Below are 20,938 nucleotides of genomic sequence, written 5' to 3'. Positions count from 1 at the left end.
AGAAGAGTTGTGATCAGATGTACACTGAAACACTGGTCCGATTTTGGAATAGTTTCACTACTTGTAGAACTTCTTTTGATAATGGCAAGAAAATACATTACATTGGTAAGTTTGAAATGATTTGCTTTGATTTAGGCTGCATGCTGATATTGTTTTGATTCTGTTCGCAGCCTGAATAAAGAGGATAGCATGATGGAACTCACGAACCTCTCTTTTCGTCGATGTGTCACTTTTTGAAACCGTTCATGAAAGCACCGTTAAACCTGCGCAATGTGCCATTTAATTGCGTTGCAATTTTGCAAAGTGTGTTTTTTAAGTTAAATATATAAGATCAGCCTCGCAGGCTCGCGGTAAAATATTACAATAAATTATTCGAACCTAGTATTCACATCTGTTGCATGTGTATCGTTAATAATTATAATTATTGAGTAATTGATAATTGAATCCATAATTATTGCGAGCAACAAGACTGATTGTTCCGATACGACACCATAACTATCTGGCTAGTCGATCAATCCTTTATCTTCCTTCTATCTTAGAGTACGCAAGCATTGTTTGGTACCCTTCAACACATATCTGAAGCCAGGGCATCGAAACAATTCAACTTAAGGCTACGTGATTTGCCATCAGACTTCTTCCCTAGAGAGCCAACGATTCACGCCCAACTTATGCCCCACGATGCCTGCATTTGGGACTCCAGCCACTGGAAGTACGACGGCTCAGTGTATGTTTGTTGCTGGTCTGATCGGTAACGAAATTGACGCAATAAAGTTTTCTTAGTTCTATCAATGTTTTGCGCCCTAGACGACTAAGGCTAAGACAGCGGGAAATAATCCGGACTACTCGCTACAGGACTATTTTTGGTCAAGCTGATCCCATATAAGTAGTGTGCACTGTCTTCGACAAATATTATAACTTCGATACGAATTCGGTATGTCTTAATCTGCGTTTCGTTAGCGTCTACGTATGCGTCCATCAGTGTCCATCAGATAATTAGACTCTATTATGTATATATTCATTAACCGTAACGGTTGCTACCCATACGACATTGGTGTATTAGTTAAGATCGATCGAACGAAAATCATTTGATCTTTGGCTATATTTTCTCACGCTCATTATAATCCAAGCTGCCAAAAGTCCTGCTTCATTTGATCTAGCCTTTGGACATTACAAACCACGTGTGGCACGTGGGGCAGGCATCCTTCCTGATCATTCGCAGCCATTGAATGATATTCTTAAGGGTTTATTTGTTTAAGCCGACCTCAGCAACTCATGCTCTGATATCACCGATAACACCTTCCTACAGAATAAACCTACAAGTTAAGTTTAATAATAAGGTATTGTTGCACCTAGTAGCTTCTGTAGACTGTCATTAGAAGCTTTTTTGAATCAATGCTTCTTGTATCGTTTGGTTTTACAATTGGAAGTAACCTCGCCCTTTACCAGTCTGCATCAATGTTAATGACAATGTTATTGATCAAGCTTTCGGTGCTTTATGTGCCTTAGCTTTAGCACATGTGTTTGTGTTTTTGAGGAAAGGAATGATTGAGATTTTATTTTAATTTTTTAAATGAACGATTAGATACTCTTCACTATGCAAAGCTTCGTGTTCAGAAGGATACACCAGCACGAAGCCAAAACCTGAGCTATTTTCATTCGTGTAATACGGTATAATTTTATTCTTTACTTTCTAAACCAAACCATTGTAAGCCTGATTTAATAAATTGTCCATAATGATTCCTACAAAGGAAACATAGTAGCAAGGAGCAAACACTCTCCTTTTACGTGGCAAAATTAAGTCTAGTAAGTCAACCACATGCTTTACCCTGAAACGTGTTAGAACACTTGTTCGAAGAAAGAAACAGCCATGCACGAGCACCAAAACTCAAAACTTTTAAACAAAATTATCAAGAAATTGGTTGCACTTAAAAAAATGAAATTGTACTACAAGCTACCACGAGGAGTTAGAGATGCGCATAATGTAGCTGGATTTGGACGTACATAGGCTGTTTTTATATATCCCTTCTGTGTAATGTGTTCAAATGAGTAAAACATCATCATCAACAAGTTATCATCATTGATGATGAGGGGATGTAAGGAAGGAGAGGATAGACCTAACAGTCCTTAAGTCAACGCGCGAGCAAGTGGACGTTACCAATAGTGTCGTGGCTATATAGTGCCGTGCATTTTTGTGAATCTTAATATTAGCTACCGTTAAAAATAATGTACGGACAATCCAGACATTAAACATAAAGGCAGCACAACGTAGACAATGAAGGACGTTGCCATTGCTAGGCAATGGTAAAACATCGTGAAAGCAGTGATCAATTCATCGGTAGATAGACTAAACGGTGGCGGGTGGCCTTGAGCAAAATTTTGACTTTCTCCACTAAGCGAGCTAACGAAACGTGGGAGTTTTTACGCTATGGATGTACATCATCAAGCCACAGAACTTTACATTTTAATGATTTTTCATTCCCGGAGCTCCCTGCTGCCTAGTGGACAATCCATCATAGCTTAGCCTTTGGTAGCTATCATATTATGTACATTCAACATTAGACGACATCAGTCGAATTGTATCAGGTCCTTCGTAAACAGACGGTCCAACTACTTCAAAGGTTTTGCTCGAACGACAGGCATCTTACCGAAATCAAGAAGCTTCACATGGTTGGACATTTCGGATTCGTCAGATTAAGCTGACCAGGCATCTAGATTATCTTTTTCCATCTAGTGTCAAACAGAAGCCTTGCACTGGTTACCCGGCAACAGCTGTGGCCGTAAATTGCAACAGAATTCAAAGATGAAGATCGAGGCCGTTTCGTTCTCCCTGTATGGTGAAGCAATGGTCCAAACAAGTAAGAAATAATTTTATAAAATATACTCGGAAATCCTTTACGTCGAACTAGCAGTATCATACCAGCATATTCAGGTGCACACATTCTTTTGGAATGAACACTCTGAAGCGAAAGACAAAAAACCTTTAAGACAATTACCACGAACAACCACGCCACGAAATACTCCACGTTCTCTTCTATTGCATAATGATTTTATGCATTCCATTATCTCCCATAGTAACCTTCCGCATCCCCAGGGCTTTTAAATCCGCACAGGACCTCCAACGAACTAAAGCTATGGTTGCGAACTATCGATACACTATCCCATCCAGACTCTTGTCCCCCAGAACAGCAGGAACAGACTATTCGACTACATGATACAATACAAGTAGAGAACATCCAAGTTGGATCGGTAGCGAGACAGCCACCCTCCCAAACCATAGCGCGATACCGGACGAAGAATCAATGTGTAATCCTCCACTCCATTATGGACCTACATGTGATCGAAATGGTGATAAAGCCGGACGATAAATTACTGTTTAAACGATAAACTTTAAATAATTCATTAAACATGCCTGTGCAATATTATATGCACTACGTTAATCCACGGTAAGGCGGTTTTGAACGTAACTTACCTGATAGAATTCATGAAACCCATTAGGCAAACACATAAAAGAGAGAAAACAATCAGTGTCGCAAGTTGAAACGCTTGCAAACATACCTGCATGGAATGTGCTGACGGAATAATGGAAGAAAAATAATTTTTAAACCATCGTTTATGACGGCAAACATGCCAGAAATATATTTAAAATCAAACAAAAATGTTATTTTTACAGTGCGCAACTCTTTCCGGACTGTGTATTTAATGTTAATTAATAAAAAACAACGCACCCGCATCAGCATCGGTGCATGCGCAACGCGAAAAATAGTTTATTCAAATAATGCAATCCGAACCGTGCACCGATCGCTTGACCGCAACCGCCATTTCGAACGGGAATAAAAAAAAAAGCAGAACGCAACCGCCTAAAATACGTACGCAGCCTCCGTGAATTATCCCCCGAAATTTGAGCAGAGAGAAGGCTCCCTAGTTCACTCAAACCGCACAAAATGGTCACTCGTGAGTGGGGGGGGTCGTTATTCAGACTCTAGCCAATATATCAGTGCTCCTACTTTCTTCTTTTCCTAATTCCGCATAGTTCAGTTAACGTTTTGCGTTAACATTCCGGCCACCTTGAAATAACGCATTTATTTCAACTCTTCAATCGGTAGCAAAGCAATCCTTGAAACCAGCCGAGTAATGATCTTTCCGCGAGGTGTTCTTAATGATACTACTCTAACTATGTTATCTTTGCCAGGGTGAACGTCTGTTATAAGGCCAAGCGGCCATTGGGCTGGCGGGACATTATCTTCCTTGAGGATCACAACTCTTCCAACACTTATGTTGGTTGCTGGATGGCGCTTGTCGGTTGTGCGTGCTTGCAGTTGTTGTAGGTATTCTGCATACCACCTAGTCCAAATGGTTTGTAACATCTTCTGGGTTTGCCTCCAGTGAGTCAAACGGTTATCAGGAACTTTGGTGATGTCAGTGTCTGGAACCATTTGAAAGCTTGAACCTACTAGGAAGTGCCCAGGTGTTAACACTTCAATATCAGTTGTCTCCGTGGGAATCGGGATCAGAGGACGTGAATTGAGACACATTTCTATTTGAGAAGTGAGTGTCATAAAATCTTCGTACATCATAGTTGTTGTGCCAACTACCTTTAGCAGATGGTTCTTGACTGACTTGACTGCAGCCTCCCACAGTCCGCCGAATTGAGGTGCTCTTGGGGGAATGAATCGCCAAGTGATTTCATTTATAGAACACCAGTTGAATATACATTCTCTTGAGTAATCGTCTGTCTTTAACATTGCATATATTTCTCGCAACTGGTGTGCAGCTCCTTTAAATGCTGTACCATTATCCGAATGGAGTTCGATCACCTTACCCCGTCGAGAAATAAACCTTTTTAATGCTGCGATAAATGCTGCCGATGACAAATCGCTGACTACTTCAATATGGACAGCTCGAGTAGAGAAGCATACAAAAATAGCAATGTATACCTTGCGTGGATTGGAACGTCGTGTATTGAACTTCACTAAGAATGGACCACAATAGTCGACCCCAGATACTGCAAATGGTCTTGTAGGTTGCACACGGCTAGGTGGTAGGTCGGCTATTGGTTGGGTGATGAACGACGGTTTTTGTTTGAAACAAAGGATACATCGGTGATATACACTACGACTAAGATCTCTGCCTCCAAGAATCCAATATTTCTGGCGAAGTGTAGCTAGCATTAGTTGAGGTCCGGCATGCAAAAGCTTGATATGACAATCTCTTACTAACAGTACAGTAAGTGGATGCTTTGATGATAATATTATTGGATGTATGGGGGTTGCGTGTTCAGATCACGTCGGGGTCACCAGTTATGGGGTACTATTTTGTCTATTTTCGGTATTGGAATATCAGAGTCGAAGGATAGCTGTTGTTCGCTCAATGGTCACTTGCATACTGACTTATTTTATTACGTTACGATTAATCGTTAGTGGTAGTTAGTGCTTACAACTGTTAGTGCTGTTGTAACACGCGCGGTCCGTGCGTACGATGTGTGTGTGCGTAAGACGTATGAAGAGGAGTTTACACGTCTTCGCCACAGATGCTTCGACTCCTCTGGCAAGTTGGCATGGCTTAACCTTCCACCGACACGAATAAGTCCATCATCACATACTTTAGGATTCACCCATCTTAATGGAGACGAACGAGGAATTGTTCGGTTTTTTTGTAGGGCAATTAGTTCTTCGGAGTACATCTGCTTCTGCTGCAGTAAGTATAAGCATCTTTCTGCAGCCTTTAGTTCTTCCGTTGTCACCCATGGCGAAAATAATGTCTTCGGAACATCAGCTTGTTTCTTATTCTGCATGAACCGATGTTGTAGATACATGATGAAACGACGATAGTAAACCACAGCACGACGAAGTTTAGTGTAGCTTGAATACCTTGCAAACAATCTTTCGCAGAACGAACTAGCTGTTGCTGTCATTGCAACAACTGTAGAATTGCGACATTCTTCGTTGACGACAAATGGATCAGTGAGCTCAGGGATTCCCTTTGGCCATGTATCATATGGTTGTGATAACCAAGATGGTCCTGACCACCAACGAGGGGAATTAATTAAACCGACTGGATCCATTCCTCTAGAGATGTCATCGGCTGGGTTGTCGATTCCTGGGACGTGATACCATTGACTGACGTCTGATGCTTCTAAAATCTCGGACGTTCGATTTGCTACGAATGGTTTCCATCTTGTAGGTGTTGCTTGGAGCCAGTGTAGCACAGTTGTTGAATCTGTCCATAACATAATCTTGGAGGGTTTGCATTGTATTGCTACTAACACCTTTGGTAAAAGACGGATACATAACAGCGCCGCGCATAGTTCCAAACGGGCAATTGTGTGTCGTGTTGAAATCGGAGCTACTTTAGACTTGGACACAAGTAAGTTTGAATGAATACCGGTGTTAGATATAAATCTTACATAACAACATGCCCCGTATGCTTTCTCTGATGCATCGCCAAAAAAATGTAGTTCGAATGCTGAGTTGTTTGCAGTAAAGATGAACCGCGGGATGGTCAATTTCTTTAGCAAGTGGATGTCATTATGAAAAGATTTCCATGCTATTTGGAGTTTTAAGGGTAACGGCTTGTCCCAACCATACTGTTTTCCCTGTTCATCTGTTACTAACCAAGCTTGCTGCATCATCAATTTAGCCTTACAGACAACAGGACCAACTAAACCCAATGGGTCAAATATTTGGAAAACTGATGAAAGCAGGTTTCGCCTGGTTACCACAGCTGGTGGCGATGAGTTTATGCTTTTAAAGCTGAAAGCATCTTCTGTAGGATTCCATGTAACGCCAAGGGTGGTTATTGTGTTTTCTGCTTGAAGATCATGACATTTATGCAAGGCTAAGTCTTCATTTGGAATGTTTTGGAGCACTAATGTGGAGTTCGAAGCCCATTTTTTTAAACTAAAACCATATTGTTTCAGTACTTTGGAGACGTCTTGTTGCAGAGCTATAGCTGATTGCTCGTCGTGGGAACCAGAAAGGAAATCATCTACATAAAAATGGGTTTGTATGGCATCAGCAACGATCGGCTGAGATTCGGTTATGTCTATTGCTATTTGTTTCAAAGAACGAGTTGCTAGAAACGGTGCCGAAGCAGTTCCATATGTAACCGTTTGTAATTCATAACATTGCAATCGCTGGTCTGAATTCGATCTCCAAAGGATGCGATGTAGCGGTTGATCATCAGGGTGAATCAGAACCTGACGGTACATCTTCTCTATATCCGCCGATAACGCAATGGCAAAGGTTCGGAAGCGTAAAATTATGGAGAATAAATCAGGTTGCACTATAGGTCCAACTATTAAAATGTCATTCAGCGAAAACCCTGAATCGGTCTGACATGAGGCATCGAATACGACACGTAATTTTGTAGTTGAACTCGACTCTTTTATCACCGGATGGTGTGGCAAGTAACAGTGCAGTGTTGAGTCGTTGGTAAGTTCCGGCATCAGTGTCATATGACCTAGCTGTTCGTATGTAGACATAAATTGTCGATACTGCTCATAGATGTTAGGATTGCGTTGCAGGCGTCGTTCAGTATTGTAAAATCTGCGTTCAGCTATACTTCGAGATTCACCAAGCTTAACTTTGGAATTTGATGTTTTAGGTACTCTCACGACGAATCTGCCTTCTTCATTACGAGTAGTTGTCGTTTTGTACAGTTGCTCACACGGGTCAGCGTCTTCGGAAAGTTTACTTGACGTGGCGACCGTATCCAGCTCCCAAAATCGACTAATTTCTTCTTTTAACGTATCAGGAAGCGTTGCAACATGAGATGACTGCCGATTGTCAACCGATTTTATAGGAACTGAACCTGTTATAGTCCAGCCAAATTTAGTATTAACTAACGATGGATAATTTGGACCGATATATCGTTTTCCCGGACAGTGGACTAACCAATATGCTTCGCAACCAAGAACGATGTCGATAGGGCCTGGTGTGTGGAATAATGGATCGGCTAATGGAATGTTGTCAATATTCCACTTGCAAGGATCAACTTGTACTATTGGTAATTCGACTGTTGGAGAATCGATAACTAGGAAACAGAGCTTCATGGAAAATTGCTGAATCTTGGATGCTATTATTGCTTCAACAGATTGGCTGATATTGCTCTGACGTTGACCTATTCCAGCAATGCATACGTCGGTGTTCTTCATAGTATTGGACAATCGTTTGGCTAAAGCAGTTGACATAAAATTACACATTGACCCGGAATCTAGTAATGCGCGCACTTGGTAGACTTTGCCTGAATCATCAATAACCTGAACTGCTGCCGTCTGCAGTAAAACAGTCAAACTATTGGTACAGATGTGTGATGTTGCATCAACTTGATCTTTCGTTGGTTGTTCCACAGAATTCGCAACTACTTCTTCCATATGGAGCAATGTGTGGTGGTTCCGTTGACACTTATAACATTTGTGTTTTGATTTACATTCCTTTGCAGAGTGTCCAGTTCTGAAGCAGTTGAAACATAGTCTATTGGTGTTGATGAGCTTACGTCGCTCACTAACATGCATAGATTTGAAAACCTGACATTGGTAGAGTAGGTGTGATTCTTCACAAGCGTGGCAGCGATTGGACACAGAAGCTACATTAGTACTAGCCAGACTTCTTGTTTGCTTTGCGCCGGCTACCTTCGTGGTATTTGCTTTAGGAGAAGATAATGAGACTTGGGACGGTGCAGCTAGAATTTTGATTCTAATTTGCAAAAACTCAATGAGCTTGGAAAAGCTATCGGTGTTATCACTTGCAGAAAATAGTTCCCATGCCATGACGGTTTTAGCATCCAACTTATAGAGCAGCAGATTCGCAAGCGGTGTGTCCCAATGCTCGATGGGCTCCTTCAGTTTGCTAGCTCCTTCGGTGAGTCTAATGAAATCATCAGACACGCGACGTAATTCCTCTAAGGAATTGTCCTTGATTGGTGCTACGGAGTAAATAGCTTTAAAGTACTCACGCTTTAGGGCTCGAATGTTGTCATATCTCTCTAACAACGCCTTCCAGGTGGTGGAGTAATTTTCGGCAGCAATGTCGACATATTCAAATCGTTTCGCAACGTCACCCTTCAACGATGCTAGAAGATATTCTAGCTTCATGACATCCGGAATGTCGTTGGATGAAGTTACCATTGCAGTGAAACGATCCTTAAAGCTGAGCCATGAGGTGATCTTCCCGTCAAACGTTGGTAGACTTATTTTCGGTAACTTTAGGTGAGGTGAAGCAGCGACAGGGATGTTGGCGTTTACTTTTGCTTCAATCACAGTGCTGTTCAAATCTTGTTTGGATGATGTGAGGTGACCTTTTATGAAGCAATATCGATCGTACATATCATTTCTCTCTTTGAGCATGCGAACAATTTCTGCTTCATCTTCTTCGGCATCTTCAAGAGTCGTTTGCATCCTGTCGAACGTCTGCCAACAACTCTCGAGTAACTTCAATCGGTGTTCACATTGCGTAGATTGCTCACTGGTGTACGTTTCAATAAAACTTTCGAGGTTATGTATCTGCGACATAACGCGCATCAAGTCCACCTTACTTGGTGGTGCTTTCTTCGGATCCATTGTTGGTTAGGTAAATTGACGCTTCGTTGATAAACAACACAAGATCGATGAATTAGTCCGCAGATCCGAATCGAAGGACCAAAAATGATGAGAACGGATAAACTTAACTTGGTAAAATATCTGCGGTTGACTTCTTTATAAAAAAACACGATCCTGTGGTCCGCTTGGATGTAGTCACTCTTCCTTTTTATTCTTTTTTTTGCACGTTCGCTTGCTGTCACTACAGGAGTTGCTTGAAAAATATATCAGTGCTCCTACTTCCTTCTTTTCCTAATTCCGCATAGTTCAGTTAACGTTTTGCGTTAACACGGATGGACAAAGTTAGTTGTAATTAACAGTTTTTGTATAAAAACACACTTCTGGTGGAACTTCGTATCAAAGTACAAAGTTCGAATCGGATGGACAAAGTTAGTTGTAATTAACAGTTTTTGTATGAAAACACACTTCTGGTGGAACTTCAAATCAAAGAACAAAGTTCGAATCGGATGGACAAAGTTAGTTGTAATTAACAGTTTTTGTATGAAAACACACTTCTGGTGGAACTTCAAATCAAAGAACAAAGTTCGAATCGGATGGACAAAGTTAGTTGTAATTAACAGTTTTTGTATGAAAACACACTTCTGGTGGAACTTCGTATCAAAGTACAAAGTTCGAATCGGATGGACAAAGTTAGTTGTAATTAACAGTTTTTGTATGAAAACACACTTCTGGTGGAACTTCAAATCAAAGAACAAAGTTCGAATCGGATGGACAAAGTTAGTTGTAATTAACAGTTTTTGTATGAAAACACACTTCTGGTGGAACTTCGTATCAAAGAACAAAGTTCGAATCGGATGGACAAAGTTAGTTGTTAGTAACAGTTTTTGTATGAAAACACACTTCTAGTGGAACTTCATATCAACGAACAAAGTTCGAATCGGATGGACAAAGTTAGTTGTAATTAACAGTTTTTGTATGAAAACACACTTCTGGTGGAACTTCAAATCAAAGAACAAAGTTCGAATCGGATGGACAAAGTTAGTTGTAATTAACAGTTTTTGTATGAAAACACACTTCTGGTGGAACTTCGTATCGAAGTACAAAGTTCGAATCGGATGGACAAAGTTAGTTGTAATTAACAGTTTTTGTATGAAAATACACTTCTGGTGGAACTTCATATCAAACAACAAAGTTCGAATCGGAAGGACAAAGTTAGTTGTAATTAACAGTTTTTGTATGAAAACACACATCTGGTGGAACTTCATATCAAAGAACAAAGTTCGAATCGGATGGACAAAGTTAGTTGTAATTAACAGTTTTTGTATGAAAACACACTTCTAGTGGAACTTCATATCAACGAACAAAGTTCGAATCGGATGGACAAAGTTAGTTGTAATTAACAGTTTTTGTATGAAAACACACATCTGGTGAACTTCGTATCAAAGTACAAAGTTCGAATCGGATGGACAAAGTTAGTTGTTATTAACAGTTTTTGTATGAAAACACTCTTCTAGTGGAACTTCATATCAACGAACAAAGTTCGAATCGGATGGACAAAGTTAGTTGTAATTAACAGTTTTTGTATGAAAACACACTTCTGGTGGAACTTCATATCAAAGAACAAAGTTCGAATCGGATGGACAAAGTTAGTTGTAATTAACAGTTTTTGTATGAAAACACACTTCTGGTGGAACTTCAAATCAAAGAACAAAGTTCGAATCGGATGGACAAAGTTAGTTGTAATTAACAGTTTTTGTATGAAAACACACATCTGGTGGAACTTCATATCAAAGAACAAAGTTCGAATCGGAAGGACAAAGTTAGTTGTAATTAACAGTTTTTGTATGAAAACACACATCTGGTGGAACTTCAAATCAAAGAACAAAGTTCGAATCGGATGGACAAAGTTAGTTGTAATTAACAGTTTTTGTATGAAAACACACTTCTGGTGGAACTTCAAATCAAAGAACAAAGTTCGAATCGGATGGACAAAGTTAGTTGTAATTAACAGTTTTTGTATGAAAACACACTTCTGGTGGAACTTCAAATCAAAGAACAAAGTTCGAATCGGATGGACAAAGTTAGTTGTAATTAACAGTTTTTGTATGAAAACACACATCTGGTGGAACTTCATATCAAAGAACAAAGTTCGAATCGGAAGGACAAAGTTAGTTGTAATTAACAGTTTTTGTATAAAAACACACTTCTAGTGGAACTTCAAATCAAAGAACAAAGTTCGAATCGGAAGGACAAAGTTAGTTGTAATTAATAGTTTTTGTATGAAAACACACTTCTGGTGGAACTTCATATCAAACAACAAAGTTCGAATCGGATGGACAAAGTTAGTTGTAATTAACAGTTTTTGTATGAAAACACACTTCTGGTGGAACTTCAAATCAAAGAACAAAGTTCGAATCGGATGGACAAAGTTAGTTGTAATTAACAGTTTTTGTATGAAAACACACTTCTGGTGGAACTTCGTATCGAAGTACAAAGTTCGAATCGGATGGACAAAGTTAGTTGTAATTAACAGTTTTTGTATGAAAATACACTTCTGGTGGAACTTCATATCAAACAACAAAGTTCGAATCGGAAGGACAAAGTTAGTTGTAATTAACAGTTTTTGTATGAAAACACACATCTGGTGGAACTTCATATCAAAGAACAAAGTTCGAATCGGAAGGACAAAGTTAGTTGTAATTAACAGTTTTTGTATGAAAACTCACTTCTGGTGGAACTTCATATCAAACAACAAAGTTCGAATCGGAAGGACAAAGTTAGTTGTAATTAACAGTTTTTGTATGAAAACACACATCTGGTGGAACTTCGTATCAAAGTACAAAGTTCGAATCGGATGGACAAAGTTAGTTGTTATTAACAGTTTTTGTATGAAAATACACTTCTGGTGGAACTTCATATCAAACAACAAAGTTCGAATCGGAAGGACAAAGTTAGTTGTAATTAACAGTTTTTGTATGAAAACACACATCTGGTGGAACTTCATATCAAAGAACAAAGTTCGAATCGGATGGACAAAGTTAGTTGTAATTAACAGTTTTTGTATGAAAACACACATCTGGTGGAACTTCATATCAAAGAACAAAGTTCGAATCGGAAGGACAAAGTTAGTTGTAATTAACAGTTTTTGTATGAAAACACACATCTGGTGGAACTTCGTATCAAAGTACAAAGTTCGAATCGGATGGACAAAGTTAGTTGTTATTAACAGTTTTTGTATGAAAATACACTTCTGGTGGAACTTCATATCAAACAACAAAGTTCGAATCGGAAGGACAAAGTTAGTTGTAATTAACAGTTTTTGTATGAAAACACACTTCTGGTGGAACTTCGTATCGAAGTACAAAGTTCGAATCGGATGGACAAAGTTAGTTGTAATTAACAGTTTTTGTATGAAAATACACTTCTGGTGGAACTTCATATCAAACAACAAAGTTCGAATCGGAAGGACAAAGTTAGTTGTAATTAACAGTTTTTGTATGAAAACACACATCTGGTGGAACTTCATATCAAAGAACAAAGTTCGAATCGGATGGACAAAGTTAGTTGTAATTAACAGTTTTTGTATGAAAACACACATCTGGTGGAACTTCAAATCAAAGAACAAAGTTCGAATCGGAAGGACAAAGTTAGTTGTAATTAACAGTTTTTGTATGAAAACACACTTCTGGTGGAACTTCGTATCAAAGTACAAAGTTCGAATCGGATGGACAAAGTTAGTTGTTAGTAACAGTTTTTGTATGAAAACACACTTCTAGTGGAACTTCATATCAACGAACAAAGTTCGAATCGGATGGACAAAGTTAGTTGTTATTAACAGTTTTTGTATGAAAACACACTTCTGGTGGAACTTCAAATCAAAGAACAAAGTTCGAATCGGATGGACAAAGTTAGTTGTAATTAACAGTTTTTGTATGAAAACACGCATCTGGTGGAACTTCAAATCAAACAACAAAGTTCGAATCGGATGGACAAAGTTAGTTGTTATAAACAGTTTTTGTATGAAAACACACTTCTGGTGGAACTTCATATCAAAGAACAAAGTTCGAATCGGATGGACAAAGTTAGTTGTAATTAACAGTTTTTGTATGAAAACACGCATCTGGTGGAACTTCAAATCAAACAACAAAGTTCGAATCGGATGGACAAAGTTAGTTGTTATAAACAGTTTTTGTATGAAAACACACTTCTGGTGGAACTTCATATCAAAGAACAAAGTTCGAATCGGATGGACAAAGTTAGTTGTAATTAACAGTTTTTGTATGAAAACACACATCTGGTGGAACTTCATATCAAAGAACAAAGTTCGAATCGGAAGGACAAAGTTAGTTGTAATTAACAGTTTTTGTATGAAAACACACTTCTGGTGGAACTTCGTATCGAAGTACAAAGTTCGAATCGGATGGACAAAGTTAGTTGTAATTAACAGTTTTTGTATGAAAATACACTTCTGGTGGAACTTCATATCAAACAACAAAGTTCGAATCGGAAGGACAAAGTTAGTTGTAATTAACAGTTTTTGTATGAAAACACACTTCTGGTGGAACTTCAAATCAAAGAACAAAGTTCGAATCGGATGGACAAAGTTAGTTGTAATTAACAGTTTTTGTATGAAAATACACTTCTAGTGGAACTTCATATCAACGAACAAAGTTCGAATCGGATGGACAAAGTTAGTTGTAATTAACAGTTTTTGTATGAAAACACACTTCTAGCGGAACTTCAAATCAAACAACAAAGTTCGAATCGGATGGACAAAGTTAGTTGTAATTAACAGTTTTTGTATGAAAACACGCATCTGGTGGAACTTCAAATCAAACAACAAAGTTCGAATCGGATGGACAAAGTTAGTTGTAATTAACAGTTTTTGTATGAAAATACACTTCTAGTGGAACTTCATATCAAAGAACAAAGTTCGAATCGGATGGACAAAGTTAGTTGTAATTAACAGTTTTTGTATGAAAACACACTTCTGGTGGAACTTCGTATCAAAGTACAAAGTTCGAATCGGATGGACAAAGTTAGTTGTTAGTAACAGTTTTTGTATGAAAACACACTTCTAGCGGAACTTCAAATCAAACAACAAAGTTCGAATCGGATGGACAAAGTTAGTTGTAATTAACAGTTTTTGTATGAAAACACGCATCTGGTGGAACTTCAAATCAAACAACAAAGTTCGAATCGGATGGACAAAGTTAGTTGTAATTAACAGTTTTTGTATGAAAACACACTTCTGGTGGAACTTCAAATCAAAGAACAAAGTTCGAATCGGATGGACAAAGTTAGTTGTAATTAACAGTTTTTGTATGAAAACACGCATCTGGTGGAACTTCAAATCAAACAACAAAGTTCGAATCGGATGGACAAAGTTAGTTGTTATAAACAGTTTTTGTATGAAAACACACTTCTGGTGGAACTTCAAATCAAAGAACAAAGTTCGAATCGGATGGACAAAGTTAGTTGTAATTAACAGTTTTTGTATGAAAACACACATCTGGTGGAACTTCATATCAAAGAACAAAGTTCGAATCGGAAGGACAAAGTTAGTTGTAATTAACAGTTTTTGTATGAAAACACACTTCTGGTGGAACTTCGTATCAAAGAACAAAGTTCGAATCGGAAGGACAAAGTTAGTTGTAATTAACAGTTTTTGTATGAAAACACACTTCTGGTGGAACTTCGTATCGAAGTACAAAGTTCGAATCGGATGGACAAAGTTAGTTGTTATAAACAGTTTTTGTATGAAAACACACTTCTGGTGGAACTTCATATCAAAGAACAAAGTTCGAATCGGATGGACAAAGTTAGTTGTAATTAACAGTTTTTGTATGAAAACACACATCTGGTGGAACTTCATATCAAAGAACAAAGTTCGAATCGGAAGGACAAAGTTAGTTGTAATTAACAGTTTTTGTATGAAAACACACTTCTGGTGGAACTTCGTATCAAAGAACAAAGTTCGAATCGGAAGGACAAAGTTAGTTGTAATTAACAGTTTTTGTATGAAAACACACTTCTGGTGGAACTTCGTATCGAAGTACAAAGTTCGAATCGGATGGACAAAGTTAGTTGTAATTAACAGTTTTTGTATGAAAACACACATCTGGTGGAACTTCATATCAAAGAACAAAGTTCGAATCGGATGGACAAAGTTAGTTGTAATTAACAGTTTTTGTATGAAAACACACATCTGGTGGAACTTCATATCAAAGAACAAAGTTCGAATCGGAAGGACAAAGTGAGTTGTAATTAACAGTTTTTGTATGAAAACACACTTCTGGTGGAACTTCATATAAAAGAACAAAGTTCGAATCGGATGGACAAAGTTAGTTGTAATTAACAGTTTTTGTATGAAAACACACATCTGGTGGAACTTCATATCAAAGAACAAAGTTCGAATCGGAAGGACAAAGTTAGTTGTAATTAACAGTTTTTGTATGAAAACACACTTCTGGTGGAACTTCGTATCAAAGAACAAAGTTCGAATCGGAAGGACAAAGTTAGTTGTAATTAACAGTTTTTGTATGAAAACACACTTCTGGTGGAACTTCGTATCGAAGTACAAAGTTCGAATCGGATGGACAAAGTTAGTTGTAATTAACAGTTTTTGTATGAAAACACACTTCTGGTGGAACTTCATATCAAAGAACAAAGTTCGAATCGGATGGACAAAGTTAGTTGTAATTAACAGTTTTTGTATGAAAACACACATCTGGTGGAACTTCATATCAAAGAACAAAGTTCGAATCGGAAGGACAAAGTTAGTTGTAATTAACAGTTTTTGTATGAAAACACACTTCTGGTGGAACTTCGTATCAAAGAACAAAGTTCGAATCGGAAGGACAAAGTTAGTTGTAATTAACAGTTTTTGTATGAAAACACACTTCTGGTGGAACTTCGTATCGAAGTACAAAGTTCGAATCGGATGGATAAAGTTAGTTGTAATTAACAGTTTTTGTATGAAAATACACTTCTGGTGGAACTTCATATCAAACAACAAAGTTCGAATCGGAAGGACAAAGTTAGTTGTAATTAACAGTTTTTGTATGAAAACACACTTCTGGTGGAACTTCAAATCAAAGAACAAAGTTCGAATCGGATGGACAAAGTTAGTTGTAATTAACAGTTTTTGTATGAAAATACACTTCTAGTGGAACTTCATATCAACGAACAAAGTTCGAATCGGATGGACAAAGTTAGTTGTAATTAACAGTTTTTGTATGAAAACACACTTCTGGTGGAACTTCAAATCAAAGAACAAAGTTCGAATCGGATGGACAAAGTTAGTTGTAATTAACAGTTTTTGTATGAAAACACGCATCTGGTGGAACTTCAAATCAAACAACAAAGTTCGAATCGGATGGACAAAGTTAGTTGTTATAAACAGTTTTTGTATGAAAACACACTTCTGGTGGAACTTCATATCAAAGAACAAAGTTCGAATCGGATGGGCAAAGTTAGTTGTAATTAACAGTTTTTGTATGAAAACACACTTCTGGTGGAACTTCGTATCAAAGTACAAAGTTCGAATCGGATGGACAAAGTTAGTTGTAATTAACAGTTTTTGTATGAAAACACGCATCTGGTGGAACTTCAAATCAAACAACAAAGTTCGAATCGGATGGACAAAGTTAGTTGTAATTAACAGTTTTTGTATGAAAACACACTTCTGGTGGAACTTCATATCAAAGAACAAAGTTCGAATCGGATGGACAAAGTTAGTTGTAATTAACAGTTTTTGTATGAAAACACGCATCTGGTGGAACTTCAAATCAAACAACAAAGTTCGAATCGGATGGACAAAGTTAGTTGTTATAAACAGTTTTTGTATGAAAACACACTTCTGGTGGAACTTCATATCAAAGAACAAAGTTCGAATCGGAAGGACAAAGTTAGTTGTAATTAACAGTTTTTGTATGAAAACACACATCTGGTGGAACTTCGTATCAAAGTACAAAGTTCGAATCGGATGGACAAAGTTAGTTGTTATTAACAGTTTTTGTATGAAAATACACTTCTGGTGGAACTTCATATCAAACAACAAAGTTCGAATCGGAAGGACAAAGTTAGTTGTAATTAACAGTTTTTGTATGAAAACACACTTCTGGTGGAACTTCATATCAAACAACAAAGTTCGAATCGGAAGGACAAAGTTAGTTGTAATTAACAGTTTTTGTATGAAAACACACATCTGGTGGAACTTCATATCAAAGAACAAAGTTCGAATCGGATGGACAAAGTTAGTTGTAATTAACAGTTTTTGTATGAAAACACACATCTGGTGGAACTTCATATCAAAGAACAAAGTTCGAATCGGAAGGACAAAGTTAGTTGTAATTAACAGTTTTTGTATGAAAACACACTTCTGGTGGAACTTCGTATCAAAGTACAAAGTTCGAATCGGATGGACAAAGTTAGTTGTTAGTAACAGTTTTTGTATGAAAACACACTTCTAGTGGAACTTCATATCAACGAACAAAGTTCGAATCGGATGGACAAAGTTAGTTGTAATTAACAGTTTTTGTATGAAAACACACTTCTGGTGGAACTTCAAATCAAAGAACAAAGTTCGAATCGGATGGACAAAGTTAGTTGTAATTAACAGTTTTTGTATGAAAACACGCATCTGGTGGAACTTCAAATCAAACAACAAAGTTCGAATCGGATGGACAAAGTTAGTTGTTATAAACAGTTTTTGTATGAAAACACACTTCTGGTGGAACTTCATATCAAAGAACAAAGTTCGAATCGGATGGACAAAGTTAGTTGTAATTAACAGTTTTTGTATGAAAACACACATCTGGTGGAACTTCAAATCAAACAACAAAGTTCGAATCGGATGGACAAAGTTAGTTGTAATTAACAGTTTTTGTATGAAAACACACATCTGGTGGAACTTCAAATCAAACAACAAAGTTCGAATCGGATGGACAAAGTTAGTTGTTATAAACAGTTTTTGTATGAAAACACACTTCTGGTGGAACTTCATATCAAAGAACAAAGTTCGAATCGGATGGACAAAGTTAGTTGTAATTAATAGTTTTTGTATGAAAACACACTTCTGGTGCAACTTCATATCAAAGTACAAAGTTCGAATCGGATGGACAAAGTTAGTTGTAATTAACAGTTTTTGTATGAAAACACACTTCTGGTGGAACTTCAAATCAAAGAACAAAGTTCGAATCGGATGGACAAAGTTAGTTGTAATTAACAGTTTTTGTATGAAAACACACATCTGGTGGAACTTCATATCAAAGAACAAAGTTCGAATCGGAAGGACAAAGTTAGTTGTAATTAACAGTTTTTGTATAAAAACACACTTCTAGTGGAACTTCAAATCAAAGAACAAAGTTCGAATCGGATGGACAAAGTTAGTTGTAATTAATAGTTTTTGTATGAAAACACACTTCTGGTGCAACTTCATATCAAAGTACAAAGTTCGAATCGGATGGACAAAGTTAGTTGTAATTAACAGTTTTTGTATGAAAACACACTTCTGGTGGAACTTCGTATCAAAGTACAAAGTTCGAATCGGATGGACAAAGTTAGTTGTTAGTAACAGTTTTTGTATGAAAACACACTTCTAGTGGAACTTCATATCAACGAACAAAGTTCGAATCGGATGGACAAAGTTAGTTGTAATTAACAGTTTTTGTATGAAAACACACTTCTGGTGGAACTTCAAATCAAACAACAAAGTTCGAATCGGATGGACAAAGTTAGTTGTAATTAACAGTTTTTGTATGAAAACACACATCTGGTGGAACTTCATATCAAAGAACAAAGTTCGAATCGGATGGACAAAGTTAGTTGTAATTAACAGTTTTTGTATGAAAATACACTTCTGGTGGAACTTCATATCAAACAACAAAGTTCGAATCGGAAGGACAAAGTTAGTTGTAATTAACAGTTTTTGTATGAAAACACACATCTGGTGGAACTTCGTATCAAAGTACAAAGTTCGAATCGGATGGACAAAGTTAGTTGTAATTAACAGTTTTTGTATGAAAACACACTTCTGGTGGAACTTCATATCAAAGAACAAAGTTCGAATCGGATGGACAAAGTTAGTTGTAATTAACAGTTTTTGTATGAAAACACACTTCTGGTGGAACTTCGTATCAAACAACAAAGTTCGAATCGGATGGACAAAGTTAGTTGTAATTAACAGTTTTTGTATGAAAACACACTTCTGGTGGAACTTCATATCAAAGAACAAAGTTCGAATCGGAAGGACAAAGTTAGTTGTAATTAACAGTTTTTGTATAAAAACACACTTCTAGTGGAACTTCAAATCAAAGAACAAAGTTCGAATCGGATGGACAAAGTTAGTTGTAATTAACAGTTTTTGTATGAAAACACACTTCTGGTGCAACTTCATATCAAAGTACAAAGTTCGAATCGGATGGACAAAGTTAGTTGTAATTAACAGTTTTTGTATGAAAACGCACTTCTGGTGGAACTTCATATCAAAGAACAAAGTTCGAATCGGATGGACAAAGTTAGTTGTAATTAACAGTTTTTGTATGAAAACACACTTCTGGTGGAACTTCATATCAAAGAACAAAGTTCGAATCGGATGGACAAAGTTAGTTGTAATTAACAGTTTTTGTATGAAAACACACATCTGGTGGAACTTCGTATCAAAGTACAAAGTTCGAATCGGATGGACAAAGTTAGTTGTAATTAACAGTTTTTGTATGAAAACACACTTCTGGTGGAACTTCATATCAAAGAACAAAGTTCGAATCGGATGGACAAAGTTAGTTGTAATTAACAGTTTTTGTATGAAAACACACTTCTGGTGGAACTTCATATCAAAGAACAAAGTTCGAATCGGAAGGACAAAGTTAGTTGTAATTAACAGTTTTTGTATGAAAACACACTTCTGGTGGAACTTCATATCAAACAACAAAGTTCGAATCGGAAGGACAAAGTTAGTTGTAATTAACAGTTTTTGTATGAAAACACACTTCTGGTGGAACTTCGTATCAAAGAACAAAGTTCGAATCGGATGGACAAAGTTAGTTGTAATTAACAGTTTTTGTATGAAAACACACTTCTGGTGGAACTTCATATCAAAGAACAAAGTTCGAATCGGATGGACAAAGTTAGTTGTAATTAACAGTTTTTGTATGAAAACACACTTCTGGTGGAACTTCAAATCAAAGAACAAAGTTCGAATCGGATGGACAAAGTTAGTTGTAATTAACAGTTTTTGTATGAAAACACACATCTGGTGGAACTTCATATCAAAGAACAAAGTTCGAATCGGAAGGACAAAGTTAGTTGTAATTAACAGTTTTTGTATGAAAACACACTTCTAGTGGAACTTCAAATCAAAGAACAAAGTTCGAATCGGATGGACAAAGTTAGTTGTAATTA

Source organism: Anopheles moucheti, unplaced genomic scaffold, assembly GCF_943734755.1.
Source record: "Anopheles moucheti unplaced genomic scaffold, idAnoMoucSN_F20_07 putative_Y_8, whole genome shotgun sequence".
NCBI lineage: Eukaryota > Metazoa > Arthropoda > Insecta > Diptera > Culicidae > Anopheles > Anopheles moucheti.
The sequence above is the reverse complement of the archived record's forward strand: the minus strand, read 5'-3'. Positions refer to the sequence as shown.